Raw genomic sequence first — 15,428 nt, 5'->3', positions numbered from 1 at the left:
TTATATTCTTGTGGTTGTACATGATGTGGAGTTTCGTTAGTTGTGTGTTCATCTATGAACATAGGAAAGTTATGTCCAGTTCATTCTACTGTCTTTCCTATTTCTATCACCTTCCTTTCCTTTCATTCCTTTTGTCTAATCCAATGAATATCTATTCTCCCCTCTCCCACTTTATTGTGTGTTAGCATCTACATATCATAACATTTGGCCTTTGTTTTTTGGAACTGGCTTATTTCACTTAGCATGATAATGTTAAGAAGTAATGGGCTATTTATTTTTGGTGCTGGGGATTGAACTTTTATTTCTAATTTTGAGACAGGGTCTCCCTAAGTTGCCTCACTAAGTTTCTGAGTCTGGCCTTGAACTTGTGTGAGCCTCTTGCCTCAACCTCCCAAGTTGCTGGGCTTACAGGCTTGTGCTACCATGCCCAGCTCAGATTTATATTTAATTTTAATTATAAGCAGTTTCTTACCTATTCCTATATTTTTTACAATTTATAATGTTTTTATAACTTCTCATTCTTTACATGATTGAGTACAAACTTTAATTTAGCCCTCCAAACTAAGAAAATTTATTGTTTGAACACTATAGTTACTGAGTTTGGATGTCAGTATACTGAGTAGGCATTGGATACATTTATATAATGATTTTATTTGTGGGATTTAACATGTATAATTTGTAGCGGGATTGCAATATCAGTATGGTTCAAAATAAATTAAGATAGATGTTATATTATTATTTATTGATGAACAAGACACAGTCTCAGTATATATATAAAGCATGTAGTTTGGTAGAAAACAGAGTCCTTCTACATATGGCATAAGAACTGTAATGAGTTAAACAGAGAAGCCACATGGGAGGGTCAATTTACTAATATTACAGGTGTCCTAAGGAATGTATTCCAAATGTGATGACATACAAATTGAAAATAGAATGAGTTGGAGTTACCTAGAGAAAGGTTAGGATGCCAGAAGGGAGAGAACAGCATGTATGTGAAAGTCTAAGAGGATGGAAAGCTGATTAAGGGATTGATGACTGTGGCTGAGACTGGATTATGAAGTATATCTTAGGCCATGTTAGGAAGTACGATCTTTATACTGAGTGCAATAGTCACTGAAAAGTTTAATCCATTTTGTCCCATCGTCCCATATGTGGAACACCTATAAAAATGTAAATATAGTGTGTAATATACAATTATAGGATAAGAAGAATATAATTATAACATAATTATATTAATTAAATGTAATATAAGTTCTAGATTATGATTTCCAACCTATTTTAATGCACTTGTGTCAATTTTGTTAAAATATTTGCAGAATTAAAAACTTGGAACTTAATGGTAGCAGCATGAGTGTGACTTGAAAAGGACATTGTTGGGGCAGAAAAATCCCTAAAGAGCATTTTACAGACATCTAGGGAAGAGATCATTGTAGTATAAATGAAAATGGTAATAGGAGCTGAGCACAGTGGCTTATGCCTATAATTCCAGCAACTCTGGAGGCTGAGGTAGGAGAATTGAAAGTTTAGCCTGGGTGACTAAGGGAGACCCTATATCAAAATTTAAAAAATAAAATATAAAGGGCTGGGGATGTAGCTTAATGGTACAGCATCCCTGTGTTTAATCCCTGCCTCCATACAAAAGGAGATGGAAATTTGAAGTTATGAGGTGAATGAGGTCACACAGGAATACTGGGCTAAGTGAAAAGGAGCTCATGAATTCTGAGAAAGCCAGGTACAGAGATACATACCTATAATCCCAGCTAGTGGGGTATTTGTTGCAGAATGATCATAAATTCAAGGGCAGCCTAGAGAATTTAGCAAGAGCCTGCCTACCAAAAAAAAAAAAAAAAGGTGGGGTGACTGGGAATGTAGTTTAGTGGTAGAGAGCTTGCCCAGCATGTGCCAACACTCTGGGTTCAATCGCCAGCATGAGGAAGGGGGTCATAGATGGAACCTGCAGTAATTAATTTAAAAAAGCTTTTAGCCAGGCATGGTGGTGCATGCCAGTAAACCCATTGGCTCAGGAGGCTGAGGCAGGAGGATGCAAGTTCACAGCCAGCTTCAGCAATTTAGCAAGGTCCTAAGCAACTTAGTGATACCCTGTCTTAAAATAAAATGTAAAAATAAAAAGGGCTGGGGATACAGCTTAGTAGTGCCCTTTGGTTTAATCCCCAGTTCCAAAAAATAAAAACAATAAATAAAACCTTTTAGCTGAGTGTGGTGAACTTGGGCATTTAGGAGACTGAGGCAGGAAGATTACAAATTAGAGGCCAGCCTGGACAATTTAGCAAATTGTCTCAAAAACTGTCTCAAAAATTTAAAAGGCTGGGCATGTAGCTTAATGGTAAGAGTGCTTACCCAGCATGTCCAAGGCACTGGGTTTAGTTCCTAGTACTGCAAAACAACATCAGATCTTTTAAAAACTTTACATCTGGGCTGGGGTTGTAGCTCAGATGGTAGAGCACTTGCCTAACATGCATGAGGCACTGGGTTCAATCCTCAGCACCACACAAAAATAAAGATATTGTGTCTACCTACAACTAAAAAAAAAAAAAAGAAAGGAAAAACTTTACATCTGTGTGCTGCAAAAGTGTTTTCAAGAGTTCCTTTCCTTACTATTGGATAAAATGAATTCCTTACTTACCATATTTTCACTATCTGTTTGGTTCAGGTAATAAGAATTCAATACTCTAGAGTATTTTGAAAATACCTGTAAGATTGCTAATGGAGAATTTTTAAGAAATTTGAGAAAAGGCATCAAGGTAAATCATCATCTATATAACATTTTAACCGAGTGCAGTAATATGGACATGCTAACTTGGTATTTAGTAATGGTAGTTCAAATATTTTATATGTTTTGTCACCACATTTTCTCTAAGATGACTAATTTATCATCTAAACGGGTACTTGAGAGTGGAAGGAGATACTTTCAAAATTTAGCTAGAACAACAGGCATGGTATGGAACTCCTGGAAAAAATGATTCCCTCTTAGTTTTTTGAGAATTCTTCTATGAAGTACTAAGAAATAAGATGATAATAAAGAAGAGTTTTGTGACAGTGTTACAAACTAATGTCAAAGTAAATTTGTACAGAATTAGGTTAACAAAACCTTTCTGCTGGATTTCTTGGAATCTTTAATGTGTTAATATAATTTGAAAAGGGAAGGCATGGTAAAGAATTATAGAATATTAATTTTCTGAACTTGTCTTGCCCCAGAACTGTATTTTTCTGAATACCTGTTATCACTATGAACCTGAAAAATGCTGATCTAAAGTATCTTATCAGTTACTTTTATTTTCATTTTAAGTTTTTTTTTTTTTTTTTTATGGTACCAAGGATTGAACTCAGGGGTACTTAATCACTGAGCCACATCCCGAGCCCTTTTTATATTTTAGTTAGAGATGAGGTCTTACTAAATTGCTTAGGGCCTTGCTAAGTCCTGCCTCAGCTTTCTGAGCCGCTGGGATTACATGGTATGTGCCACTGTGCCTGATTTATCAGTTACTTTAAATTGTAGTTCTTAAATTTAAAGCCCAGTCAGATTGTATTTTAGTTTTGTTTTTTTGTGATGTTAGGGATTGAACCCAGGGCTTTACACATGGTACACAGATGCTCTACAATTGAGCTCCAGCCCCAGCCTATTAATTTTATTTTGAGATTTCTGTTTGATTCCATCTAGGTAACTAACTGTATTACAATAAGTAAGTATATTTTGAAGGGGTTGGGGTTATGATTCAGTGGTAGAGTGCTTGCCTAGCACATGGTGAGGCACTGGGTTCAATCCTCGGTACTACAAAAATAATAAATAAAGATATTATATCCATCTACAACTAAAATAATATCTTAAAAAATTTTAACCTTGGGCTGAAGCATCTAATATCTCAGTGGTAGAGTGGGAGGTCACCCCCACATAAATAAAAGGGGAAAAAAGCCAAAAAGTAATTTCAGTTACATTTTCCTCAATATAAATTTATTGATACTAGAGCTTTAACCCAGGAGTGCTTTATCACTGAGCTATATTTCACCTGCCCCTTTTTTTAAGATAGGGTCTTGATAAATTGCCTTATTAAGTTGCCCAGGATAGCCTTGATCTTGCAATTCTCCTGTCTTAGTCTCCCGAGTCGCTGTGATTACAGGTTTGCATCACTGCACCCCACTATTCAGAATTTTATTTTATTTAGCTAAATTTTTTTTTTAGTTGTAGATGGACACAACACCTTTGTTTTATATCTATCCATCGATCGATCATGTTGAGGATTGAACCCAGTGCCTCACGTCCCAGGCAAGTGCACTACCACTGAGCTACAACCCCCCAGCCCTTAACAGAATTTTAAAAGGCTTTCCAGTATTCTTCCAAACTAGGCAATATACTTATATATATATATTTTTGTTTTTGTTTTTATCATTTGTCTTAGGATTTAGTGATAGGTATTTAATTAATGTAGGCATCATTTCCTCTGCTAGAATTTATTTGTTGGTCTTCAGATGGGAAATATTCCTTCCCCCTACCCCCTAGTACTGGGAATTGAACCCAGGGCCTCACACATGCTAGGGAACCACTTTATCACTGAGTTAACATCTTCAGTCCTGTTTTGAAAATATTTTTTTTTAATTTTGGGTCAGACTTGGTATTGCATACCTATAATCCCAGCAAATGGGAAGGCTGAAGCAGGAGGATTACAAATTTGAGGCCAGCTTTAGCAGTTTAGTGAGGCTTTAAGCAATTTAGACCCTGTCTCAAAATTTAAAAAAAGAAAATTAAAAAAAGATTGGGGGTGTAACTCAGTGGTAAAGCACCCCTGGATTCAATTCCCCAGTACTCTTCTCGCACCAAGTTTTTTTTGGGGGGTCAGGGTTTTGATACAGTTCCAGGCTGACCTCAAACTTTCGTTCCTTGTTAGCTGGGGTTAGAGAAGTGTGGCTCCATACCCAACTAAATTATGCTTTCTAGGTTTAGAAATGAAACAAACAAACTTACTTTTAAGAACATTGGCTGTATTTAGCTCTGGAATTTGATTAGTTATGTGTTTAAGAAATGGCATTGAAAATAAGTTTTCACCCAGGCACGGTGGCACATACCTGTAATTTTAGCTACTTCGGACAGAGCCTGAGGCAGGAGGATGGAAAGTTTGAGGTCAGCTTGGGCAAATAAACTAGATCAGGACTCAAATTCAAAAAGCTGGATGGGGGTGGAGGTGGGAGGCTGGGATGTTGCTCCATGGTCATTTACAAGACCCTAAATTCAATCCCTGGTACCACGAAAGGGGGGGAAATGAATTTTCTTTAATTGTTCTTTTTTTAATTGATTATAATGAACTCATTTTATTTCAATGACAATAAAAGATTAAGTATTTTTTATCTTAACTAGAGTTTTTTTTTCTTTTTTGGCTAATTTATGAATTGTACTCAGTTAAGCATTTTTTCTGTATTTGTGCTATATATTTTTAAAAATTACTCCTTCCTTTCTCTTTAGCATTGTTTTCTCTCTCTCTCGTACTGGGGGATTACATTCAATAGTGCTCTACCTATGAGCTACATCCACAACCGTTTTCAGTATCTCATTTTGAGATAGGTGCTCATTAAGTTGCTAGGGTTGTCCTTGAATTTACAATCCTCCTGTAGCTGGGATTGAAGGCATGTAACACCACAGCCTGGGTTTTATTTTGTTTTGGTTGATGTTCTGGATATGTTAACATGGATGCTAGAAGGAATAGTCTGTTAATTGTTTTGGCCTCAAAGTATTGTGAATAGTCCATCTACCTTCTCTTCCATAAATTTCAGGAATACTGTGTAACGTGTTTTCCTTGGCCCTACCTTACGTGTTTTTATCTACATTAATGGAATTTCTGTAAAAAGAATGTGAACACTTTTCTTTTCTTTCTTTTTTTTTTTTTTTGGTACTAGGGATTAAACCCAGGGGAACTTTGCCACTGAGCTATATCTTCAGCCCTTTTTTAAAAATTTTTTTTATTCTAATTTGTTATATGACAGCAGAATGCATTACAATTCATATTACACATATAGAGCACAATTTTTCATGTTTATGATTGTATACAAAGTATATTTACGCCATTCGTGTATTCATACATGTACTTAGGGTAATGATGTTCATCTTTTCCACCATCTTTAGCCCTTTTGATTCTTTTTTTTTTTTTTTAGACAGGGCTTCAAAATAAAGGCTAAGGCTGGCCTTGAATTTGAGTCCCTGATTTTAAGGTGGTGTCACCACACCCAGCTAAGTCTAACATTTTCTTAAAATTTATTTTACTACTGTAGTAATTTTGCATGTAAATTTTGATCAGTGGTGCACACCTGTAATCCCAGACACTGGGGAGGCTGAGGCAGGAGAATCACAAGTTCAAAGCCAGACTCAGCAACTCAGTGAGGCCCTAAGCAACTTGGCAAAAATTTGTTTCAAAATAATAAAGGGCTGGGAATGTGGCTCTGTGGTAAAGTGCCCCTGGATTAACTCCCTGGTCTCCCCCTCCACCAAAATATTGATCATAATGATCTGTTCTGAAGATAATAATTTAAGTTTTACAGTAGGTTAGCAATTTTACTTTATGTAGACAAAGGATGCTTGTTGTTGTGAAATTGTTTCTCTTATCTGTAACTAGTAATCAAATGGATGTGTTTCCTTCCATGTAGAAAAGGAAGAGTGTTATCATTCATGAGTAGGTTTCTGATGGGATTTTAAAATACACTCAGGCAAGCTGTCATTGCAAAACAAACTTTTCCTGTAAGCCATTTTTTTTCTTTTACACATTTCTGTGTAGTTTATGAGAAATTATCCCCAGAACTTGTCAGAACATTTCTTTTTTTAAATCAGTTTTTCTCTGAAATTTATAAATTGGGACTGAAATACTACTTTAATAATTTTTCTTGAGCTTTCTGGACAATGTTCATTGAATAATTAAACTTAGGAAATAGTCATCTGAATATCAAGTAGTTGAATAATTTTACTTGTAACCTTAAACTTTATTGTTACTTAGAGGGTAATCTCCTGTGATGTGCCATTAGAGGGTAATCTCTTGTGATGTGCCACAGGGCTCTCTAGTCTTGACCCTGTTATATCAAGTTTTGAAGTTGACCTAGGTGAATATTTAAGAGGCAACAGTTAGATTTTGTAGAGGACACAAAACTGAGGATGTGTTAGATGACAGAATCAAGAGGAATTAGTTCATCATCCCCTAGGCACTTACTTATAAGGTGTCATGAACTATTTTTAGCACCAGGGACTTGGATATGATTGTCCTTGAAAAATGCCAAGTCTACCAGAAGACACAGACTAGAAAATCAGTGATTTATACACTGTATGATAAGTTGCACAATAAACAGGTATAGTTTTTCAAGAGTTTTGAGAGTTTAGAATTATAAGCTGAAGAAAATGCAGTTTAACAGCATTAAATAAAAGTTTTTGCCTTTAAATTAATTGTGGGCTGGGAATGTAGCTTAGTGGGTTTGGAGCTTGTAGCTCAGTGGGTATAGTACTTATCTAACACGTGGGAGATTTTGGGTTCTATTCCTCAGCACCACAAAAACCAAACAATCAACAGGAAAATTGTGTTAGAGGATAGGGTTCTTTGACTTTGTAATAGTTCATGTGAAAGATGTTGAATGAAGATTTTTGTTAGCTTCTGTCTTAATATAAGCAACAAGATGATGGGGATGCACTCTACCAATCCCCACTAAAACAAAAGTATAACACATACCATACCTTCCCCCCCTCTTTAAAAAAAAATTTTTTTAAGTTGTTGATGGACCTTTATTTTATTCATTTATTTATATGTGGTGCTGAGAATTGAACCCAGTGCCTCATACATGTGAGGTAAGCTCTCTACCACGGAGCCACAAACCCAGCCCACTCTCCCCTTTTTCAAATAAAACCAATCTAAGGGCTGGGGATGTGGCTCAAACGGTAGTTCGCTCGCCTAGCATGCGGGGGGCACTGGGTTCGATCCTTAGCACCACATAAAAATAAAATAAAGATGTTGTGTCCACCGAAAACTAAAAAAAAAAAAATATATATATATATATATATATATATATATATATATAAACAATCTAAAATGTAAATGTTTTATTAGGTTAAATTGGTAGAAACATCATAATAGGGATCATAATGATAGGAATAGAAATACTACTGTATTCAAGCCTTGTCAGACCATATCTAGAATATTTCATTCATTCCCCAGTACTATGGACTGTAGGACACCCAGAACAATGGTCAAAGGGTATATTTGGGAAAAAACCTTAACACATTTTAAGAATAATGGACAGTAGGTGGAAGTTTAAAGGAAATTGGATTCATACAGCTTTTAACTAATTTTTTTTTAAAGGTCATGAACTATTAGAAGTGATGGTCTCTCCACAGGTTGAGAGACCATCAGTTAGTCACAAAGTATGGAAAACCAGTGTATTAAATGTAGGATTAGGCAGGGAGATCTTAGTTCTGTTTTATGTTCTGATCCTGTGTTTATATTGTTCCCAAAAGCATTTTAAAATTATCTAATAGTTTTCTTGCAGCATTGTGTGGACTTTGGATCTGACTTTGAGTCTAACTTCATTTTCTTGCTAGCTCTGTAAACTAATTACACCTGCTACTCTGAAATAGTTCTTCTAATACATCCCTTTAAGGCTTTTCCTTGATTTCTGTTCTGGAACCTAAATTAAAGGCTGTAATTTAAAAGCTTTGTTTACTTATAGAAAGCATTCTTTTTCTCACTTTTTGTTTTGTAAATACATCTTTCTTCATTACGCATCTCAACTTTCAGATAGGGTATACTGTTTCTTTCATTGCTTCCTGTGTGAAACTTGAATTAAATGGGGTGGTATTTCTGTTGCAAATGCTGTGTTATGTTTGTTTTTGGTTGGAGGAGGGTTAATGCCGCAGTCCGGCTGCAGCAAAATAACAGGTTAGAAAAGAATATTTGATATTTTAGAGTTTGATAGACTTAAAATTTCTTAAAAGTCCTTTCTTTTCTTCCTTTCCTTCCCCTTCCCCTTTCCTTTTCCTTTCACCAGGGATTGAACCCAGGGGCACTTAACCACTGAGCCATATCCCCAGCCTTTTTTATTTTTTTATTTTGAGACGGGCTTTCACTAAGTTGCTTAGGGTTTTAAGTTGCTGATGCTGGCTTTGAACTTGCAATCCTCCTGCCTCAGCCTCCTGGGTGGCTGGAATTATAGGCGTGTACCACCAGGTCCACCTCTTATCTTTTCTTCCTTTTTTTGGTAGTGCTGGAGGCTGAACCCAGAGGTGTTCTATCACTGAACCATACCTCAGCCCTTTTATTTTGAAACATAGTCTCACTAAGTTGCTCAGGCTGACCTCAAACTTGCAGTCCTGCTGCCTCAGCCTCAGCCCCTGGAGTCTGAAATTATAGGCATGGGTCAGATGCCCAGCCTGGTTATTATTTTTTAGATTTTATTTTGAAAGTAAATGATGATGGTCCTCATGATCAAGTATAGTACTAATTTTTCAAAGACCCACCATAAGCCACAATATTGACCATAACCTTCAGTTTTTACTTGCAGAATTTCCTGGCCTTGTCTTCTTTATTTCCATTGTCACAGTTCCTTTTTTACCATATATGTAGATAAATATTTCCTGTTTGTTGCTGTAACCTTTAGAGAGGAGGTTTTTTTTTTTTTTTTTAAATTGTCGCTAGATCTTTTTATTTATTTATATGTGGTGCTGAGACTCTAACCCAGTGCCTCACACATGCCAGGCAAGTGCACTACCGCTGAGCCCCAGCCCCATAGAGAATAGATTTTTTTAGTGTGTGTGGTATTGGAGATGGAATCCAGGGCTTTGCACATGCTAGGCAAATACTGTACCACTGAGCCACATCCCTACCCCTTTTTAAATTTTGAGATAGGATCTCACAGGGTTTCCTGAGCTGGCCTTGAACTTGAACTTGGAACCCTCCCACCTTGGTCTCCCAAGTGGCTGGGATTATAAGCATATTTCACTGTACCTAGCTTGTTAGAAGTTATTTGTCTCTTCTTTTTTTTTAATTTATTTTTTAGTTGTAGTTGGACACAATACCTTTATTTCACTTATTTATTTTTATGTGGTGCTGAGGCTCGAACTCAGGGCCTCGCACGTGCTAGTCGAGTGCCACTGAGCTACAACCCCAGACCTATTTGTCTCTTCTTGCCTCACTCATCCTATTGGTGTTACTTCCATAAATTCTTTTTTTTTTTTTTTTTTGTACTAGGGATTTAACCTAGGGGTGCTTTATCACTGTGCTATATCCCCAGCCCTTTTTACTTTTGAGATAGGGTCTCACTAAGTTGTTTACAGTCTTATTAAGTTGCTGAGGCTGGCCTTGAATTTGTGATCCCCCTGCCTCAGCACCCGAGTTACTAGGATTACAGGTGTGTGCTATCAGGCCTGATTTTAAAAGGCATTTTATTGTATATCTGTGCAGAGCATTTTTTCCCCTGAAAGAGGAACCATATTTTTTTTTGGCTCTGCACTTCTGCATAAGGAGTTGGTCAATGTGTTTTAAATCCTACAATTTTAAATTATATTTAAAAATTATATATATATATATTTGTTGTTGTTTTTTTTGTACCTGGAATTGAGCCCAGGGCCTCTTAACCACTGAGCCACATTCCTTGCTTTTTTTTATTTTTTATTTTGAGACAGGGTCTTGCCAAGTTGCTGAGGCTGGCTTTGAATTTTCGATCCTTCTGCCTCAGTCTCCTGAACTGTTGGGATTACAGGTGTGTGCCACCATGTTTGGCTTAAGCTATATTTTTTATTGTGAAAAATATTATATTCAGATTTTAAAAACATTCTGACTTAGATTTGTTACTTTTGGATTCAAGTTATCAAGAAGGAGCTTTTGAAGTACGTAAAATAGTTTCAGTAAATTTAGTACATAAATGAGGATCACATTTAAATTGCCTGTCAAAAATTGAAGCTCAGGGGGCTGGGGATGTGGCTCAAGTGGTAGCGCGCTTGCTTGGCATATGTGCGGCCCAGGTTCGATCCTCACGCACCACATACAAACAAAGATGTTGTGTCCGCCGATACTTGAAAAATAAATATTAAAAAAAAAAATTGAAGCTCATACATCATTTCAATAGTGTTAAGTTTATACTTTGCTTAAAGGAGAATGGAATCTCCATTTATGTATAATTATAATATTTTGTGGGAGCTCAGTGCAATCAATATGAAGAATAGAGATCAGGAGAGGATAAAGAATATCAGCTGGGATGGATAGGTACAACATGTAATTTTCCAGTTAGCTTAATAAATAAATAAATAAAAGATGAGACATTGGGTGGAAGAAAGATTATGGAGAAGTATGTCACCAACCTGATTTACTGCTTTGAGTAGAAACTGTCTAACTAGGTTTTCTGGTTGAACTAGGCATTGTCGACAGATTGCTAACCTACCATCTACTTATTAACTATTTCTAATGGGAAGGATTAGAAATAATCCAAAATTCAGTCCCGTTGAATGAATCTGACCAGAAAATAATGAATGAAGTATTTTTGTTGTACTGTGCATGCTTTAGTGTTTGCTATTATAGACCTTTTGATTATTCCTTTGGTTTGTGGATAGAAAGCAAAAGTATAAATGAAATATTATGACATTATTAAATGCCTAGTTTGGCTATCTTTAGAATTCATTCTGGCCTATAATTAGTTATAAAGTGTTACCAGATACAGACTCATAGGGTCTGCCTTATGACTAATCCTATAAACCATTGCAGTGGGATGTTTGAATGAGAATAATTATGTTGTTCACTAGTAGCATCTAATTCTTATTCACAATTTAGATATGACCTTTAATAGTATATGGTCATAGCTAATGAGACAATAAAACTGGCACTTTCTATTTAATTGCAAAAAGCACCCTTCTTATTGCTGTTACTTAAATATTGTCTGTCTTTTTCAGAATATGGACCCTGCCTTTGTGTACTTGAGATAGTGTTCACCTACATGTGTCTATTTTTATAAAAAGTTTTATGTCCTAAAAAGACAATTGAAGGAAATGCCTTCTTTTTAAAAATACCTTCTCTGATGGATCTTTAATAAATGCAGTGATGAGAATCTAACCCAGTGTCTCACATATTAGGCAAGTGATTTACCACTGAGCTACAACCCCAGCCTGAGAAATGCCTTCTTATTGAATGGTGGGGGCATACATGTCTACTCTCCCATTCCTCCCTACTCTTCCCTGAGAATACTTAGAGAATTCATTTTGGAAGGCCAGTATTCAGATAGGCATATAAGAAAAAGAACAACAACAACAACAAAAAAAAAACAAAACTGAAAGAAGATTATTGGCATAAAATTTCCCAGAACTGAACTGAAGGACATGTATCTGTAAATTTTATTTATTTATTATTATTATTTTTGTTGGTACCAGGAATTAAACCCAGGGATGCTTAGCCATTGAGCACACATCCCCAGCTCTTTTTTACATTTTATTTAGAAACAGAGTCTCCTTGAGTTGCTTAGAGCCTGGTTAAGTTGCTGAAGCTGGCTTTGAACTCATAATCCTCCTGCCTCAGCCTCCCAAGCTGCTGGGATCACAGGCGTGCACTACCATGCCCAGTTTATCTTAAAGGGTCAGCAATTATCAGTTCATTCGAACAAACAAAACCAACCCAAAGATACAACATTGTTAAATTTCAGAACACATAAAGAGGAATAAGGCTTCCAGAGGGGGATACACAGTTGACTATGAAGATTAAAGATTTGAATGGTGCCAGTCTTCTTAATACCAACACTGGGAACCAGAAGACAATGAGGAAAGACATTCAGAATGCTTACAAAACATGATTTCCTCTCTAGAATTCTGCACTGAGCCATTCAGTTAAGTACAGGTAAATGAAGATTTTTAAAGACATAATGTAGTGAATAAAACAAAACCTTCCCATGCTCCCCTTCTCTGAAAGCTACTGGAAAATACCCCACTAAAAGACAAAACCAAGAAAGAAGTAGAAATGAGATTAGGAAACAGGAGATCCAGTATAAAAAAGAATTCCCAGGATAAGTTAATGGAAAATTCCGTGATCATAATTGTACATCAGGCTTAGATATTTAACCAGTCTAGATTGGAACATGATGGAGAGCTTTAGGAAGTAAGATTTTTTTTTTTTTTTTGGTTGTTGTTGTTATTTTGGTACTAAAGATTAAACCCAGGGTTGCTTAGCCACTGAGTCACATTCCCCAGCCCTTTTTATTTTTATTTGCTTTAATTTTGAGACAGGATCTCTCCAAGATGCTTAGGGCCTTGCTTAGTTTTTGAGGCTGATCTTGAACGAACTTGTGATCCTCCTGCCATAGCCTTCTGAGCCTCTGGGATTACAGGTGTGTGGCACCAGGCCCACAGGAAGTAAGTCTTTAAGAAAGAAATTAAAACAGAATTACCTGATATATTTGAATATATGAAGAGGAAAGTTAGACTTTGTAGCAATTTGCAGATGAATAGGCAGTCAATACTTAAGATAACTAAGCAGGTGGGGAAATGGTGCAGTTATTAACTCTAATAATGGTTTAGCTGTTATATTACTATAATGGCTGAAAATAGTATTGACAGTTGATTCTATCACAAATTATGATGATGAGGTGGGAAGAGAGATGTGACAGAGCTAAACATTTTGTTACCATGGGAAGTCAATAAATACCTAAAATGAAAAATTAAGAATAGATCATAATGAAAAATCCTAGAAGAAATAGCTAAAAAGTCAAAATGGTTGCCGTAGGGATTTGAAAATTGCGGGTGGGGTACGTAGCTGCTGTTTTTTCTTGTTAAAATGATTTGGCTTTTAAAATTATGTGCTCAGGGCTGGGGATGTGGCTCAAGCGGTAGCGCGCTCGCCTGGCATGCGTGCGGCCTGGGTTCGATCCTCAGCACCACATACAAAGATGTTGTGTTCGCCGAAAACTAAAATATATATATATATATATATTAAAATTCTCTCTCTCTCTCTCTCTCTCTCTCTCTATCTCTCCCTCTCTCTTTAAAAAAATAAAATAAAATTATGTGCACATCTCTTTAAAAATTTTAAGAAGACGCTACTCACGGAATGCTCTTCTGTACAGAATATATACACTTCTCTGGCATTTTTAATCTTCTACAATTCTAAGAACTATATCATTTGAGGAAGAAAGCTATGAAATTGCCAAGGAGGTGATAATTTCTATAGTAGTAGTGGTTGATGTTACCCTTAGTTGTAAGTATTCATTTTGTTGTAGAACTAACAAATGGAAAGATTTTTTTTTTTTAGTTGTAGATTGGACACAATACCTTTATTTTGTTTATTTTTATGTGGTCCCGGGGATTGAACTCATGCATGCTAGGCAAGTGCTCTACCACTGAGCCACAACTCCAGCCCTTGGAGATTTTTAAACACATGGCAGATTAAAAAATTTCAACATCTCAGATATATTTAAGTGCCTAGTTTTCCTCTGTTGTCAGCATTGTACATTGCGAATCGACTGCTTCACGATTCTTGCAGCTTTTTGATTAAGTGGTGCTTTAGATGTTGCAGTGTTTTCTACCCCCTTTGGTTTTTTTTTTTTTTTTTTTTTTTTTTAACTGCGTGCTCCTGCAGTCCTTGAGAATACCACAGCCAGCTGTGGTGTCACATGCCTATAATCCTAGCTACTTGGGAGAGTGAGGCAGGAGGATTGAAAGTTCAAGGCCAGCTTGGGCAATTTAGGGAGACTCTTATCTCAAAATTAAAGAAAGTAAAAAAGGGGAGAAGGGGAGTCTTGGGATGTTAGCTCAGTGGTAGAGTACTCCTGGGGGAGGGTAGGAGAATATGCAGCAGTTGGTACAATAATAGCAATAGGTACCACCTGATCTTTCTTTGCATGTGATTATACTGTTCAGTGGTTGATATAAATCCATATACTTTATTTTTTAAAAAAATGAAAAATATTTAAAATCTTTTTTATACTTTCTTACTTTAACCACCTACTTTTTTTTGTACTGGGGATTGAACTCACATCCCCAGCCCTCTTTTGTATTTTATTTAGAGATAGGGTCTCACTGAGTTGCTTAGTGCTTTGCTTTTGCTGAGGCTGGTTTTGAACTTGCAATCCTCCTGCCTAAGCCTCCCCAGCCCCTGGGATTACTGGCGTGCACCACCACGCCAGCTGTTAAATTTATCTTCTAGTAGATATTTTTCTGTTTCCTAATTAAAAGGCATGCAATTTGTTTAAACAGTATGTTAAAATGTGGAAGTACTTTTGATGTGGAATTTGTTGTGTGACATTCAGCAAGTTTTTAAATTTTTTTTAAACTAAAGTACACATGTATTTATCTACCATTCTATTCCATCTATCCATTCATTTCTTCCTTCATTTATTTACATTTACTCAATATCTTCAGAGTTTATGTTATTATAGATATGAGGATGGTTGAATATAATACAAAAGGAGATTTGTCAAAT

General features: G+C 36.2%; 1 protein-coding gene across 3 annotated transcripts in view; it reads left to right on the top strand.

Annotated features, from left to right (window-relative positions):
* Pias1 (protein inhibitor of activated STAT 1) overlaps positions 1 to 15,428 on the top strand; it is a 130,712-nt gene that overhangs the window by 11,882 nt on the left and 103,402 nt on the right. Inside the window, exon 1 of one of the 3 annotated variants that reach the window (XM_058573316.1) lies at positions 4,221 to 4,282. The exons of the other annotated variants lie outside the window; for them this stretch is intronic. The gene's annotated coding sequence lies outside the window, so the exon portion shown is untranslated. Of the gene's footprint in view, positions 1 to 4,220; positions 4,283 to 15,428 lie in introns of those variants that run through there. 3 annotated transcript variants of the gene reach the window in all.

The sequence above is a fragment of the Marmota monax genome, unplaced genomic scaffold (genome assembly GCF_021218885.2).
Source record: "Marmota monax isolate L192 unplaced genomic scaffold, Marmota_monax_Labrador192_F-V1.1 WCK01_AAM20220418_F8-fsc00078, whole genome shotgun sequence".
Lineage (NCBI taxonomy): Eukaryota > Metazoa > Chordata > Mammalia > Rodentia > Sciuridae > Marmota > Marmota monax.
The sequence above is the reverse complement of the archived record's forward strand: the minus strand, read 5'-3'. Positions and strand labels throughout refer to the sequence as shown.